The sequence below is a fragment of the Macaca nemestrina genome, chromosome 7, assembly GCF_043159975.1.
Source record: "Macaca nemestrina isolate mMacNem1 chromosome 7, mMacNem.hap1, whole genome shotgun sequence".
In the NCBI taxonomy this organism is placed as follows: Eukaryota; Metazoa; Chordata; class Mammalia; order Primates; family Cercopithecidae; genus Macaca; species Macaca nemestrina.
The window spans coordinates 15,197,963-15,214,496 of record NC_092131.1 but is presented as its reverse complement, the minus strand read 5'-3'; the positions used below and the strand labels follow the sequence as shown (position 1 = coordinate 15,214,496).

At 47.8% G+C, this 16,534-nt stretch overlaps 1 protein-coding gene and 1 long non-coding RNA gene across 5 annotated transcripts in view; one reads left to right on the top strand and one right to left on the bottom strand.

Annotated features, from left to right (window-relative positions):
* The window catches only part of LOC105467535 (Ras and Rab interactor 3), a 184,122-nt gene that overhangs the window by 113,979 nt on the left and 53,609 nt on the right, over positions 1-16,534 (top strand). The gene's annotated exons all lie outside the window — the stretch shown is intronic.
* Positions 544-16,534, bottom strand: part of LOC139364206 (uncharacterized) — a 33,609-nt gene continuing 17,618 nt past the window's right edge. The window contains exons 2-4 of the long non-coding RNA XR_011625608.1: positions 9,910-9,972; positions 8,300-8,480; positions 544-3,074 (exon numbers count right to left, since the gene is read on the bottom strand). This is a non-coding gene — a long non-coding RNA (uncharacterized lncRNA). The remainder of the gene's footprint in view (positions 3,075-8,299; positions 8,481-9,909; positions 9,973-16,534) is intronic.

Below are 16,534 nucleotides of genomic sequence, written 5' to 3'. Positions count from 1 at the left end.
TCCAGTAGCTTGGAACCTTAGCCAAGAGATAGCAATACAAACTTACTGGTTTTACTTTGCTCCAATAGATAAGCCAATGAAGGCTGTGAACCAAAATTTTGGGTAAAGCGGTCTCTATGGCAGTTTGCTTTTTAAAGGCCAGACCTCCCCAGACTCCAAAGAGTGCTGGAGCCAAACAGCACCAAAGGAGGGCTTTAGTAGTAGACCTCAGAACCTCTGCCAAGAGCATCCCCTTTGAGGAGGTTGAGGTCTGCAGGATCCCCCAGAGCATCCTCCTGTGGGCTCCAATCTTAGAGTGTCAGACGTCTCTGACCTTAGGTGGGCACTGGTACCACTCTACATGTGTTCCCTCCAGAGCCTGCTATGAGCTTTCCTTTGGTACCTGGGTGTAATCCCTGACTTTTAGCATCCTTATAATTTGATAAGGCCACGCCTTCCCATGCTTCCTGTTCCGTTAGAAACAAATTTTTGGTGCCGCAAAGTGAACCCAGCACTCAGGCAAAAGTTTTCTCAGCAAGGCAATTTACTTCTGTAGAAAGGCACTTCTTGCATGCAAGGCAGAGGCAAGGGGGAGCGTACAAAACAAAGGAGAACAGGAGTTTCTTTTCCCTAACGCAGACCCTGTTCCTGTGTCTTCCCCCTGTGGGCTGGGGTCGGACCGCACAATCTAGGCTAATTCCGATTGGGTACTGTTGACATCATCAAAGGAGGCGAGGTGGGCCTTTGACAGGAAGGACAGGTACATCTTGGGGTGCATCTTGGGGTGTTTGGGCACAGCAGAGAGAGGGAGGGCTGATAGATGAATGGGTACGATTACCTTTTAGAATAGAACAAAGAACCAGGAACAGAAACTCTTTGAAGAGGAACTATTAGTTCTTAACAACAATTTCCTCCTCTTGAATTTATACATTTCCCTCTTTAAACTTATCTAACATGGCTTGGATTTGTTGATCTTTCAAGGGAAATAATTTATTACTATAGGATTTGGAAGAACTAGAGAAGGTTCGGTTAATAGCTGTCTCTGTAAGTCTTTGGACTAGTCCACGAATGCAGGGTATGATGCAGCATCCAACAACCAAAAGCACAGCTATTGCGATTGCGAGAGAGGTAACAATAGAGGCCATGAGTCCTTTCCATTTACCAAACCAAGTTCCTAACCATCCTGTGAAAGGGTCACTTATCCCAGAATTTGTGGCTAATTCATCTGATAAGGAGGTAAGACCTTGTAAAGCTTTTGTAATTGTTCCATCAGGGGCTGTATTGTTGGGAATGTAGGTGCAGCATTGGGTTCCTATCATAACACAAACTCCACCTTTTTCTGCTAACATCATATCTAAGACCATCCTGTTTTCCCAAGCCATTTGGCTAGTAGGCCCTAATTGTTCAGCTATTCCTTTGATAGCATCCCTAGTGTAATTAATAAATCGCTGCTGGTTATAATAGATGTAATTTATCCAAGCTACATTTTTATTAATAGCTACCACTGGAAATAATGATTCAAATCCTGCAGCTATTGGGTTTCGGGCTTTGAATCTATCAGGTACCCCCCGTGGGACTCCAATTGCATCTATATAGACATGAGAGTCAAAAGATCCCTGAGGGGCCCCTCTTGTTTTACGGTGTTGTGGTTTCTCTTTTCGTTGTTGAAATGCCAGGGTGAAAGGGATGGCCAATTGAATTAGAGCACAAGTGCCACCCCAGTTACTTGGCAGGGTGGTCAGTAGGGGTCCACCACAATACCACCATACATCAGCTCGGGGATGAATAAGGGGAGACTGATTGGTAAGCTCTTGGAAAGACTTAACCTCACTGCATCCCTTTAGGTCCCCAAGAAACTCCAAATTTTTTCCCCGTCGTGAGAGACAGGAAGTAAAATTGGCATCTGGAGATGGAAGCTGGATCGCCCTCGGGAGCTGACCCTCATTGTGTGGAATTTCAGGGAATAGCACAGACAGAACTCGACAGAATTCGCTATCCCAGGCTGTGGGGTGTTGGAAAAGAGCCACCATGCAGCCCATGCCTGGTTTGTCGGAAGACCATCCAACTGGAAAGGGGACAACTTGGGCCTCTGGCCTGCCTTGCGCACAAACATAACAGTCGCTTTTGTTTAGAGTGCGAACGGAATATTCAATCCATTCCATCCAGGCATTTGCATCTTTGTATCCTCTTTCAATTGTCAGTGTTTGTTTTAAATTTTTCACCTCTACAATAGCTACTTTGGTTTTGTCATTAGGTGGAGAAGAGACAGTGGTCTGGTCAGCAGGTATAGAAGAGTATAGAAGTGGAGATGTGGGGGACGGAGATGTAATGAGGCGCAACTCGAAGAATCCTATGGGGTCTTTCCCTGTTACATCTGCTCCCATCCCATAGAAGCGGTTTAGGGTGGGGGAGGAATCTTGGAGAGTTGGGATGGTGATGGAAATTTGCACGGGGTTACATTGGTTATATTGACAATTGGGAGGGGCACTTCCTTTAGTAAAATGGATATAGGGCCTTAGAACCGCTAGCGGGAAATCTCTTGAGGGGACCCAATCTTGGCGTTGAGTGACCCAAATGACTTCGTCCCAAGTTGGACAAAACGGAAACCTAGACAACCTAGAAGCATCTGCTTTAGAGGGGCAGAGATATTTCTCCGCTGCTGTAAGCCGTCTCTGGCTTTGGAGATTCCCACAAGGTATAACTAAACAAGCATCAAAGGTAATCGTCTGGGGTGAGTCTGATCTAGTTACATTAATAATGAGGTGGCTAGCTAGAGAACAAGGAAAGAAGAAGGAGTAACAGAATAGATGAAAGAGAATTAAACTTTCCTTGGCTTTAGTTTGGTAGGATTTTCCCCTGGAACCATGGCCCATGGCCCTGGAGAGGGCGACGCTTTCTTGACTCGGCTGTGATGGGTCCATCCTTTCTCGGCGGTTCGCACTGCAGTTTCAGTTGTTAGGAGCACTAGATATGGTCCCTCCCAGGACAGTTCAAGTTGCTCTTCTTCCCAGCTCTTATGGAGGACGTAGTCTCCGGGCCGGTGCTGATCAACTGGAAACTCAAGAGGCGGGGTTTGCGCTAAGAGACCTTTAGTCCTGAGGGAAGATAAAGTAGAAGATAGACCAAGTATGGAATTCCTATGGAATTGATCTTTGGTCTCAAAAGTGGGAATGTCACTAGTGGAACTTAAGTATGGTAACCCACAGAGCATTTCATAAGGGGATAGGCCAATGTCTGTCCGAGGGGCAGTTCGGATCCTGAGTAGAACGACGGAGAGACACTTAGTCCAGGGTAATGGAGTTTCTAAAATTAACTTAGATGATTTTTTAGAGTCTGATTCATCCTTTCTACTCTTCCTGATGAGGATGGATGCCAGGGGGCATGATACTGCCATTTGATTCCTAAAGCCTGAGTAAGCGCTTTAATGATATTTGCAGTAAAGTGAGTCCCATTGTCTGAGTCCATGTTTTCTACTGGCCTGAACTGAGGTATTATGTTCTCTAGTAATATTTTAACCACATTATTAGCTGTTGCACTGGGGAGGGGAATGGCTTCAACCCAATGAGTGAGGTGGTCTAATATTACTGTTAGGTATTTAAGGCAACCTAGTGGGGACATTTCAGTATAGTCAACCTGAATGCTTTGAAATGGCCTTAATCCTGAGCTTCTGCCCCCAAAAAGTTGTTTCCTTGGGGCTGGTTTGTTTGTTTTCTTACATGTTAGGCAGCTGGCCACAACTTGTTTTGCGAAGGTGTAAATTGCATCCATAGACTCTGAGAACTGCATCACACATAGCTTGAGGTCCCCAGTGAGTCCTTTGGTGTAGTTGGGACAGGATTTCTCTCATAAGTGGTTTGGAAAGCATTTCCCTTGGGTCTGGAAAAACCCACTTCCCTTCTGAGTTTTCCTTAGCCCCTAGTTTCTCTAACTTCTCCTTTTCGGTGAGAAAAAAGATAAGGATTGCAACTGGGGGAGAGAGACAGGGAGTCAGGTGGAAGATAGGCGCTTTTTGAGAGATGGCAGATTGTTTTGAATTTGATCCGCAAGGTTATTCCCTTGGCTTTCAAAGGCAGAACTTTTCAGTGCCCTGGGACATGCACAGTAGCTATTTCTTCTGGTCATTGTAAGCTCTTTAAAACTTGAGTGATTAACTATTTGTGGACAAAGTCCTGACCTTTGCTGTTAATAGTCCAAATTTTTCCAAAGGTGTGCACTACCCCAAAGGCATACTTGGAGTCGGTATAGATGGTACCTTCTTGCTTTTGTAAATATTTTAGAGCCCGATTAACATGAACAATTCACAAGTCCGAGCAGACCAATTATTTGGCAGTCTTCCAGATTCTATTTCAGCAAGAACTTCTCCATCTATGACAGACTGTCCATTCTGTCTTTTTCCTTCAACCACCCGGGACGCGCCATCTATAAAAAGATGACGTCCTGTTTTAAAAGATTTCTCTTAAATCAGGTCTAACCTTAGAATGGTAATCAATGAGATCTAGGCAGCCATGTTCAGGATCTTTGTGGTTCGGATTCCCAGTTAGGAAAGCAGCAGGGTTAAAGGCACTGTCAGTGGTGACAGTGAGGTCATCTTTTTCTAATAGAATGGCTTCATATTTTAGAATTCTTAAGTCAGTAAGCCATCTACCCGCCTTTTGGTTTAATATTGTTGTAACTTGATGAGGTGTGCTAACAATTAATTTACCCCCAAAGGTTAGCTTTTTACTTTCCTCAGTCAACAAAGCAGTGGCTGCTATAGATTGAATACATCCGGGCCATCCACAGGTTACTGGGTCTAGAATTTTTGATAAAAAGGCCACGGGCTGCAGGTGGCCCCCATGTTCTTGGGTGAGCACCCCTAAAGCTAATCCCTGATTTACACTGACAAAGAGTTGAAATGGTTGTTCGAGGGAAGGCAAAGTTAAAACAGGGGCAGTTTTGAGTAAGTGTTTTAATGCTTTAAAATCATTGACTTCCTCTGGGGCCCAAACGAGGGTCAGGTTTTTCTTGGGTAAGCTTGGAGTACAGAGACTTGACTTTTAGAGCATAGGAATCAATCCGCAAGTGGCAATATCCAACTAGCCCTAAACATTTTCTAAGCTCTTGTTTTGTACTAGGCAGGGGTGAGGACACAATTCCTTTGACTCTTTCAGGTCTTATTTTTCTCCTGCCCACACTTATCAGGTGCCCTAAGTACTTGACTTCTGACTCCACAAATCGGAGCTTCCCCTTTGATACCCGTAATCCCTTCCCTTGCAGGTGATTGAGGAGACTGATGGAGAAATCAGATACTTGTTCCATGACTTTCCCAGACACAAGTATGTCATCTGTATATTGGAGCATATGCATATAGACTCTGGACAGATATTTTCCCTAAAACTTGTTCAAGAATTTGGCCAAACAGGTTAGGAGAGCCTGTAAATCCTCGGGGCAGGACCATCCAGCAGTATTGTTGTTTCTGCCCTGAATGAGGATCTTCCCATTCAAAAGCGAATATGTCTCGACTGTCTTCAGCTAAGGGACATGCCCAAAAGGCATCCTTTAAATCTATTACTGTACACCAGGTCACATGGAATCTTGCTGAGGATAGTGTATGGATTGGGGGCAACAAGGTGAGTGGTTTGGACTATTTGGTTAATGGCCCGGAGGTCTTGTACTAGTGAATATGATCCATCAGATTTCTTTACAGATACTATAGGGGTATTATATGGAGACATACAGGGTTCAAATAACTTACCCTAAATAAGAGCTTCAGTCACAGTTTTCAAGCCTATCCTACCTTCTAGAAGAATTGGATGTTGCCTTCTCTTTACTATTTCCCCAGGAGTTTTCAACTTCATATGAATGGGGGGAGATTCATAGTTTCCCTCTGTTCCCTTCTTTTGACCACACATTGGGATGAATGTAACTTTCTTCTGCGACGGTGAGCAGGTTTAATGAAGTGACAAATCCTTCAGGGCAGGCATGCAAGCCTGTGTCTAGTTTTAACACTGGTCTCTTTCTAACAGGTTTGTTCCTGCTTCAGGGATTAGCAGGAATTTAATACTAGCTGATCGATTTTTGTGTTTAACTTCTGTTTCTTCTAAAACTTTGGCTTTAAATCCTTTCCCTTTTGTCCCTGAGACAAGAAGTTCCTCTAATATAAAATTAGAGGGCTGATAGCAAACAGAGGAGCTAGCAGCCCCTGAATCTATTAGAAAAGTAATAAGCTCATGTTTGTGTCCTACCCCTAAATTTATCAAGGGCTCTTATTGGGACTCAAGATAGAAAAGACAGAGCCCCTAACTTCCCTATTCCTCTTCAGATGCCATGAGCAGAACAATTTCTTTTTCCTTCCCCCACTCGGGGCATTCTCTTTTGAAGTGGCCTTCTTTTCCACATAAAGCACCTATCCTGTCCTCCCTCTCCCTCTGTCCTAGGATTCTTTGACCTTCCTCCCCGATACTCTTTAGAGGGCCTGGTAGCTGAGGGTCTGGGTCCCGTAGTTGGAGGCTTGGGTCTGTTGGAAGGTGGATAGCATAAGTTTCGCTTTTTGTTTTTGCTTTTCTTCATCTCTCCTCACATATACTTTTTGGGCTTCTCCTAGGGATTCCTCTGTGGACTGGTTTTTCGTTTTCTAGTTTCTGCAACTTCTTCGCTATGTCTGGCCAGCTATTTGTGACAAAATGTAGCTTTAATATTCCTTATCCAAGAGGGTCTTCTGGATCTAAATCTGCATATTTCCTTATCTGTTCCCTTAGCCTTTCTAGAAATTTCATGGGCCCTTCATCTTTTTCCTGTTGTATGTCAAATGTTCGGGAAAGATTCTGAGCCTGGGGCACTGACTCCTGAATTCCTTTAATTATCATTTCCCTAAGATCTTGCATATTTTCCCAGTGGACTGCGTTATTTTCCCATTGAGGATCTTGGGCTGGGAATTTCTGGTCTGCTGCAGGAACGTTTTGGCCAGGAGAATATTCACATTCCCAAATTGTCATAGCAGCCCTGCAAATCATCCCCCTTTCTTCCCCTGAAAAGAGGACACCCAGGATGGACATTAATTTGGCCCAGGTATATAACTGGGGGCCTAGGAATTGATCTGCTACCCCGTATGGGTCATCTAGCAGTGGCTTAAGTTCTTTCTTTAAACCTTGAACCTCTGAACTAGTCAAAGGAGCATTTACAAAGCCAACAGCTCCTCCTCCCTGGGGCGCCTCTCTCAAAGGGAAGTGAGTCAGAGCTGATTCCTTAGAGGTAGAGGGGAAAGGAGGATTTTGAATATCCTTCTTACATGGTAGTCCCTTTAGGGAAGGATACTTAGGCTCACAAGGAACAGACTCGTGGGGTGGCGGTAATTCCCAAGAGTCAGAGTATAAGGGGGAGGAATAATAGGAGTAGCAGAAGGATCTGGGACCAAGTCCAGGGTGGCAGCAGCTGCCTGTGAAGGGGGCAGGTCAAGTGGGGGGGGAATTAAATGGGGAAAGGCGGTTTAGAGGGTTCCAGGCATTGGGATCCCTCTGCCTAGGGGTTGGTTTTACTATGCCTACTTTGGGGAGTGTGAAATCTGATCCTTCCCCTGCATTCTTTAGGGGAAAGAGGAGAACAGGTTGTTTTCTCCAGCAGAGAGCATAGTCTCTTTCTTCCTGTGAGACCAGACTTTTGTCATTCACGTACTGAATTAAAAGTTAACAGACCCAATCCTCATCTGATCCATATTTTGGCAAGAAGACAGTTTGAGGATGGGTTCCTTGGCCCAAATGAAACAACAATATTTTATCATCTGTTGCTTTTTCTTGTGCCTAGTTCTCTCATTCTCCTTCTAATATTTTAGCATGAGACCTAAAGAACTATCAGAGGGGATCTGACTATCCCCGTCCTTACCTTTTCCTGTTGTACTAGGAGTGTTTCCCATCTTGGAGGTCTTGGATGCCCCCTTGAGTGTGTGTGTGGCCCAATCTCTTACTAGAGATCTCTTGCCTTCCCTTTTCTCTAGAGGCTCAACCCCCATTAATGGAGGTTTCTTGCACTCCTTTCCATTTGCCTCATCCTATCTGGCCACTTCCCTCATGGGAAATTAGGTCCCTCTTACCATTGGCATGCTGGCATAAGGCCCACGGCAGGATCTGTCCTAAGCCATATGAAGATGAGGTGACCACAGAACCACAGATATGACCCACTCACCCCAGACAGCAGTAATGCCTATCACCATTCACACAAGCAGCACCGCAAGCAGTAGTGCCTGTGATCATTCACATACTTTCAACCTCCGAGATATTCCAACCACCAAGGAAATACTTCACCGCCCCCACGGCTTTTCTTACTTTGGTCTTGTGTGCAAAGTTACCTGGTCGCCACGGTATTTGTAGGCAAGCCTTTCCTTCCCGCGTTGCCGAGAGTCCGGGTTTATTCGTCACAGCAGGTGGAGTCCCGATCTCTAGCCCCTGAGGCCACCTCAGTGAGGCAGTGGGACGCGTCTCCCCCTGGGAGATGACCAGAGACCCCTTCGCCAGAGGAGAATGGGAATCCTGGGCAAGGTGCCAGATTGTTAGAAACAAATTGTCAGTGCTGCGAAGTGAACCCAGCATTCAGGAAAAGTTTTCTCAGCAAGGCAATTTACTTCTATAGAAGGTCACTTCCTGCATGCAAAGCAGAGGCAAGGGAGAGTGTGCAAAACAAAGGAGACCAGGAGTTTTTATCCCTGAAGCAGACCCTGTTCCTGTGTCCTCCCACTGTGGGCTGGGGTCGGACCACACAATCTAGGCTAATTCTGATTGGCTACTGTTGACATCATCAAAGGAGGCGAGGGTAGGCGTTTGACAGGGAGGACAGGTACAGTGTATCTTGGGTGTGTTTGGGCACCTCAGAGATAGGGAGGGTTGATAGATGAATGGGTAAGATTACCTTTTAGAATAGAACAAAGAACCAAGAACCAAAACCCTTTGAAGAGGAACTATTTGTTCTTAACAACAGCAGCACAAGTGGGATCCATGCAGCGCCATCCCACTTTCCCAGTAGACAGTAAACTCCAGATTCTAAACAATTTGGGGGCCAAGCAGCATTGCAACTGCAAGAGAAAATTCTAAGGAGGGCTTAGTATTAGACCTCAGAACCTCTGCCAAGAGCATCCCCTTTGGGGAGGTTGAGGTCTGCAGGATCCCCCAGAGCATCCTCCTGTGGGCTCCAATCTTAGAGTGTCAGACGTCTCTGACCTTAGGTGGGCACTGGCACCACTCTACATGTGTTCCCTCCAGAGCCTGCTATGAGCTTTCCTTCGGTACCTGGGTGTAATCCCTGACTTTTAGCATCCTTGTGATTTGATAAGGCCACGCTTTCCCATGCTTCCTGTTCTGTGAATTTTAATGACAGGAACTGGAGGCTGGGTGGGTTTCTTTTGCCCTTAGCCAGTTGAATAGGAGAAGGGAAGAATTTAGCATAAGAAAAGAAAGTTTAAGTCCTGAAACATGCGAGTTTGCTCTGAGCTGTGCCACACATAAGGATCAGGGACCACACTCAGAAAAATTTTTTAAAAAAAGAATCCTTTCCCATTCTGGACAGGCAATTATTCCCATTCATTCCTAGGCCTTCAGGCAATACTGGGGAGTGACCCCAGCCAATTACCCTCGATTTCCAAGGAGCTACTGGGAAACAGCCACTGAAAGACTGAAAAAGAAAGAGAGGGGAAGAAAAATGAAAAGACCCTGGTCCCTTAAGTGAACCCGGCGGTGACATTTAGGCTTCTCCACATGGAAACCCCTTTGTTTCACTGGCCACGGCCAGAAACCTGCAGTTGCTTTTGTGTTTAGGCGCTGCCTGCCAAGGATCCTGAGTTGGAAAGAAAAAGACAGAGAATGAGAGAGACAGATGGAGAGAGAGAGAGAGAGAGATTGATTCTCCTGTATGGAGCAGAAAGGAAAAGGAGAAAGGAGAAAAAGAAATCCCAAACTTTGGACTTACCTCTTCCTCCCCACCTGCTCACCAAAATATGTCACCAGTGGAGGGTGTCCAGGTTCTTGGTGCCTTGAACAAAGAATTGGACAAAATGCATGAACAAAACAAGGAAGGAATGAAGGAGTTCCCTGAAAATGAAAGTACACTCCACAGTGTGGGAGTGGGCCCAAGCATAGGGCCTGAAGGGCACTGTTATGGAATTTGGGGGAGTTTAAATACCCTCTAGAGAATTCCATTGATTACATTTACCCTATGTAAATGAAGAGGATGAAGTAAAGTTACAAAATCATTTACTTGGCCTGAGCCCTATGGAGAGGATATTTCCTGTCATAGCTGAAGTGCGAACTGGCCTTATGTTCCCTGCCTCTAGACCCTATTTTCCTGCCCCAGTAATAGTTGATGCTAACAGCTGCTGCCTCTTAAGGGCACACCAGGTACCTGGCACTGTGCTAAGGGCTTTTATAGCCATTCTCTTTTTAAATTTTGCAAACAATTTCAGGCGGTAAATGCTCTCGTTATCCCCATTGTACAGATGAGAAAACTGAGACTGAGAGAAGTCACTTGCCCAGCTGGTAAATGGCAAGGCAGGGTTTCAAACCAGACACATCTCCAAAGTCCACACTGTCTGCTCCAGAGGCCTCACTGTGTGCATCCTGCAATAATTCTGATGCCTGTAGGCCCACGAGGCAAAACATCCGAGGCCTCCTGGCCCTTGGTACCAGCCTGACATGTTAGAGTCTCAGAGAGGCGGGTTCCAAGCTCCTAGCCATAGTGGAAGAAGCTTTACAGTGTTTGGCACATGTTAGGTGCTGTGAATAAACGAATGATGACATAATTGCAAAGCCCAGAACTTGAGCTTATTATTTAATTTCTCTGAGCCTCAACTTGCTCTTCTGTTAAATAGGAATTATAATATCGTTATGTTGGTGCTGAAGGAGGGAATAAGAAGCACATGTAAAGAGACAGCACCGACCCAGTGCAGTGGATCACACCTGTAATCCCAGCACTTTGGGAGGCTGAGGCGGGTGGATCACTTGAGGTCAGTTCTCAAGACCAGCCTGGGCAACTTGGTAAAACCCCATCTCTACTAAAAATGGAAAAATTAGCCGGATGTGGTGGCACTTGCCTGTAGTCCCAGCTACTCAGGAGGCTGAGGTAGGAGAATGGCTTGAACCCAGGAGGCAGAGGTTGCAGTGAATTGAGACTGTGCCACTGCACTCCAGCCTGAGTGACAAAGCATGACCCTGTCTAAAAAAGAAACAGCACCCAGCCCCCAAAAGAAACAGCACCCTGTCCCACACCCAGTCAGTGCCCTTGTTCTACCTCCATGAATTGGGCCATAGCGGTTTGCTGGAGCAGCGACTTCATCTATGCCCAGGGAGCTCTGGAGCCACAGTCACCAAGCTCACTTCTGTCACCTCTCAGCCTTTCCTCCATGTTCCAGAAAAGCAGGTGCCCCTGGGCCTACCCTCAAACTCCCAGGGTACCCTTAAGGAGGCCACAGGACAGAGAGCCTGCCATCACCCTATTTTGGGGGACATCAGCTCCAAGGCCTGAGTTTGTGAGTAGCTCAGAAGTGAGATGCTGTGGGAGGGAGAGCCCCAGGCTGGGAGTTCGAGACCCATCACTCAGAAGCTTGTGACTTGGGCAAGTCACCTGACCTCTCATGGCCCCAGTTGTCTCCCCCATCAAGGGGATGTTAGCCAAGATGGAACATCAAAGTTCTAGACCTCTGTGGTTGCGCAATTCTAAAATCCTGCCCTACAGACTCCTCCAGAGCCTAACTCCTGGAGGTCGCAGGTGATGTCGCAGAGGCATATCATATGCCTTGTGTCACCTCCAGGACATGGCGCAGAGGGGTGTTGCAGTGGATACTTGTCAGTCCTGGCGTTTAATTAGACATGTGTTCCCAGCATCATGCTGAACCACAGGCCTGGTCCTGAGCAAGCCTACCCAGGCCCCTTCCCCTTCCCAGAGCCTCTTGGGGCCCAGGGGCTGGGCTGGGAGTCTGTTCCTGGAGCTCATTCCCCATGGCAGCATGGCAGCCCCCAGAGGGCCAAGCTGCACAGTGAAGATTCCCCAGAGCAGGACACCCCCGTCCCTCTCAATCCAGGAAGCGTATTCTGTGCTCTGTCTGCGGCCCCTGCCCCCAGACATAAAAAAGGAGACACGTTCTGCTTCAAGGTGCTCACGCCAAAGTAATGCAAAGCCTAAGCGGACTGGCGTAAGGGCTCTAGAGGGTTTCCAGACCTGGCTGGGTCCCACAGTCACCAAGAGCGGGTTAAAAATACAGACTCCTCCCAGGAGATCCTGATTCAGTGGGTCTGGGGTGGGACACAGGAATCTGCATTTTTTTTTTTTAATGGGGGCTTGGAGTCTCACTCTGTCACCAGGCTGGAGTGCAGTGGCATGATCTGGGCTCACTGCATCCTCCACCTCACGAGTTCAAGCGATTCTCCTGCCTCAGCCTCCTGGGTAGCTGAGATTACAGGCACACACCACTACCCCCAGCTAATTTTTTTTGTATTTTTAGTAGACACAGGGTTTCACCATGTTGGTCAGGCTGGTCTTGAACTCCTGACCTCAAATGTTCTGCCCATCTCAGCCTCCCAAAGTAGGAATCTGCATGCATGTATTTATTTATTTATTTATTTATTTATTTATTTATTTATTTATTTTGAGACGGAGTCTCGCTCTGTCGCCCAGGCTGGAGTGCAGTGGCCGGATCTCAGCTCACTGCAAGCTCTGCCTCCCGGGTTTACGCCATTCTCTTGCCTCAGCCTCCCGAGTAGCTGGGACTACAGGCGCCTGCAACCTCGCCTGGCTAATTTTTTTTTGTAGTTTTTAGTAGAGACGGGGTTTCACCATGTTAGCCAGGATGGTCTCGATCTCCTGACCTCGTGATCCACCCGTCTCGGCCTCCCAAAGTGCTGGGATTACAGGCTTGAGCCACCGCGCCCGGCCGGAATCTGCATTTATAATGAGCCTATCTCAGACCAGGGTTTGAGAACTGCTTCCAGGTGAATGATATCAATTGCTTAACTGGGGGTCTCCTAGGGGCAGACTTTGGGACGGGATTCATATGCAAGGGGTGTTTCAGGACTGCCCTCGAGGAGAAAGCAGGAGGGAGTAGGGGAGCAGGACTGGGAGTGGGAGAAGCCCAGTGAGGATGCGACTGCAGGGTGACCCCAATCTCAACCTGGCCCTGTGGGCGACTCTGGAGCATAAAGTAAACCTGGGGCCACTCCTAGGCATGTGTGAGGCTCCAGCACCAGGACAATCCCTGATGGTCCTAAGGGCCAGCACTTAAGGCAAACCCCACTGAGGCTAGGGGATGGGTATGTAGAGCTGGTAAAGCCATCAGGGTGGGTGGGGCATCAGCAGTGATTTCGTGACTGGCTGCTGCTGATGGGGCATCTGTCCTGAGTGAGCCTTTGTGCTGTGACTGCCCACAGAGCTCCCTCTAACCGCTACAGCAATAACACCTTTAGGGATTACCACTTCAGTGACTCCAGCCCCCGGGGCTGTGCTGAGGATCAGACTCCATGATCCTTGGAAGGGGTTTAGCAGAGCACCTGGTGTGAAATAAGGGCTCAAAAAACAATCAAGCACGTTCTTATTGCTGTTATAGATAAAGAAACTGAGGCTGGGGATGTGACCTGCCTTGGTGTCACAGCCAAGTTCTGAGCCGACTTGAACCCAAGTGTGTGTGACCCGCAAGCCCCAGCTGCTTCTGCCCAGGAGACTGACTGCCAGGCCTGTGGCTGGGAGGATGCCTGTGCTGCCGCCTTCCAGCCACTCCCTCCACATATGGGAGACATGAGGCCCTCTTTATGGAAGAGTGATGTTGGGAGCCAGGCAAGGAAGGGCAGGAAGGGAACTTAAGGCAGAGGAGACAGCACGGGCAAACGCCTGGCAGTGGGAAAGCTATGGGCAGCCTCAGGAGTGGCTTCATGGGCAGAACCGCATCATGGGTGGGAGGTAAGATGCTTGGAAAGCCTTGAACGCTGTGCCTGGGGATTGCATGGACTTCCTTCCGCAGGTGCTGTGAGCCTGTTGCTGATATCAGACTGCTCTTCAGCGAGCAAACTGGCCATAGCAGGTGGTGGGATTGAAGGAAGGGGAGAGCAGAGACCAGCAAGGGGCTGCTGCAGCCATACTGGCCCTGCGTGGAGGTGACTGCCCCAAGCAATGCCTAGGGGAACCAGAGGGGTGAGGGCAGCCACTGAGGGTGGGAGCAGGGGGAGAGCTCGGGTTTCCATCCTTGACGACAGGAGGACGAACATGCTTGATGGTTTCCTGAGTATTTACTTGGTGCCAGGTGCTCTGCTCAGCACCTTGCAAGGATCATGGGGCCTGATCCCCAGCACAGCCCTGGGCACTGCAGTCATTAGCCTCAAGAAGTGGGCACCATTACCCAAAATGAGGAAGAAAGAGAGGAGCCTCTCAGGTCTGCCCCACCCTAGGATGTGCCCAGTGTTGTGACTAAGCTGCCACCCTCCTGTCCCAGAGGAGGAGATGGCCAGAGGAGGGGATGGCTGGCTGGGCATCCTTGCCCTAGGAGAAATCTCGTCACTGTGCCTGGGAAGCTCTGATCTATAGCCAGCCAGTCAGAAGCCCGCTGGTGGCCTGAGACGCAACTGCATCTGAGGTGGGGCAGTCTTGGGGGACGGAAGCCTTAAGTCTACAGAATCTAACTCTACATCCAGGTAATTAGTGTCAGAATTGAGCTGAATTGTTGTGTACCCAGTTAGTGTCTGGAGAATTGGAGAACTGATTGCTAAGTGTTGGAAAGCACTTCAGAGGGGGTTATAAAATCAGTTTAGTGGGTCACGACTGGTTTTTTTCTTTTTAATGATAAAGTAAACTGCACTAGAAACTATCAGAATCTCATGTAGCTGGAATAAGTCTCGTTTTGCTAAACTTTTGTTTTAGTGGTGTGTGGGTGTGTGTGTGTGGGTGTGTGTGTGTGGGTGTGTGTATGTGTGTGTGTGCACATATGCTGTGTCATGATGTCAAAGGTATTTCTCTCTGGTTACAAAGGTTTGGAAAGCACCAGCTAAAACAGAGACCTCCAGAGAGAGGCGCTGGCTCCCTGGGAGTACACAAGCTGACCTTCCAGAGTGTGGGGGAAATGTCAGAATATTTATTCTAAAAATCCTTTTTTTTTTTTTTTTTTGAGACGAATTTTCACTATTGTTGCCCAGGCTGGAGTGCAATGGTATGATCTCGGCTCACTGCAACCTCCGCCTCCTAGGTTCAAGCGATTCTCCTGCCTCAGCCTCCTGCGTAAGTGAGATTACAGGCGCCTGCCACCACGCCCTCCTAATTTTTTTTTTATGTATGTTTAGTAGAGATTGAGGTTTTACCATGTTGGCCAGGCTGGTCTCAAACTCCTGACCTTCAGGCTATCCACCCGCCTCGGCCTCCCAAAGTGCTGAGATTACAGGGGCATGAGCCACTGCACCCAGCCAGCTAAAAATCCCATTTTAAAAATTCCTATTGTTGTGAATGCTTTTTAGTGGGTTTCATAGTTTATGAGGAAACACAACACACATCAGGAAGGTTGCTTAATTTTTATATTTTTTAGTATCCCTGACCTTGGGGACCTGTGATTCCCACCGAAGGCTGCATGCACCAGGATCCCCTCAGGAGTTGTTTAAAAATGTAAATTCTTGGCTGGGCATGGTGGCTCACACCTGTAATCCCAGCACTTTGAGAGGCCAAATCACTGAAGGTCAGGAGTTCAAGACCAGCCCGGACAACATGGTGAAACCCCAGTCTCTACTAAAAATGCAAACATTAGCCGGGGGTGGTTGCAGGCACCTGTAATACCAGCTGCTTGGGAGGTTGAAGCAGGAGAACTGCTTGAACCCAGCACCTGTAATCCCAGCTACTTGGGAGGTTGAAACAGGAGAATTGCTTGAACCCAACACACAGAGGTTGCGGTGAGCCGAGATCACACCACTGCACTGCAGCCTGGGTGCCAGAAAGAGAGAGAAAAAAAAAGTGGATTCTCAGCCTACCCCCAGACCCAATGCTAGGCACCCTTGGTTGGGAACCTTGGGAACCTAGCAGTCTGCATTTCTAGCAGCTCCCTAGGCGATTCTGATCCAGGCAGTCTGCAGAGTATAAATGGGTGTGGTGGCCCCAGTGGAGTCCCTCACAAGTGTCTAGTTCCCTTTTGGTCTTTTGTTGTCAGTGAGTGTTCAGGCGGTGGCCCCACCACCCCAGCACCCTGTCTGGAGGTTTTTCTTGGCATTTTCCAAGAACTAAGGACTCGGCATTTGGAGATGAATAAGCCGTGCATGGCAGCAATAGTTTCAAACGCCTGCCTTCCCCATCTTCACACCCTGCTAATGTTTACTGAGGCATGAAACTGGCTTGCCCTCCAGACCCCAAACTGGGCAATTTTTCCAGGCTCCACCTTTGTCACAGAGCAGGAGGGCACCACGAGGACACACTGAAGCTGAGGTTGGAGGACTGGAGTATTTAGTTACTGTCTTTTATTATAGAATTGGAAGGAACCAGCACAGGCTGTTCCAGAAGCTTGGGACCATTTACTTCTCAGCCCATCATAGGCGTTGATGGAGTGTAAATGGGAGCAAGCTTGGGAAAAGGGGATCAGTTT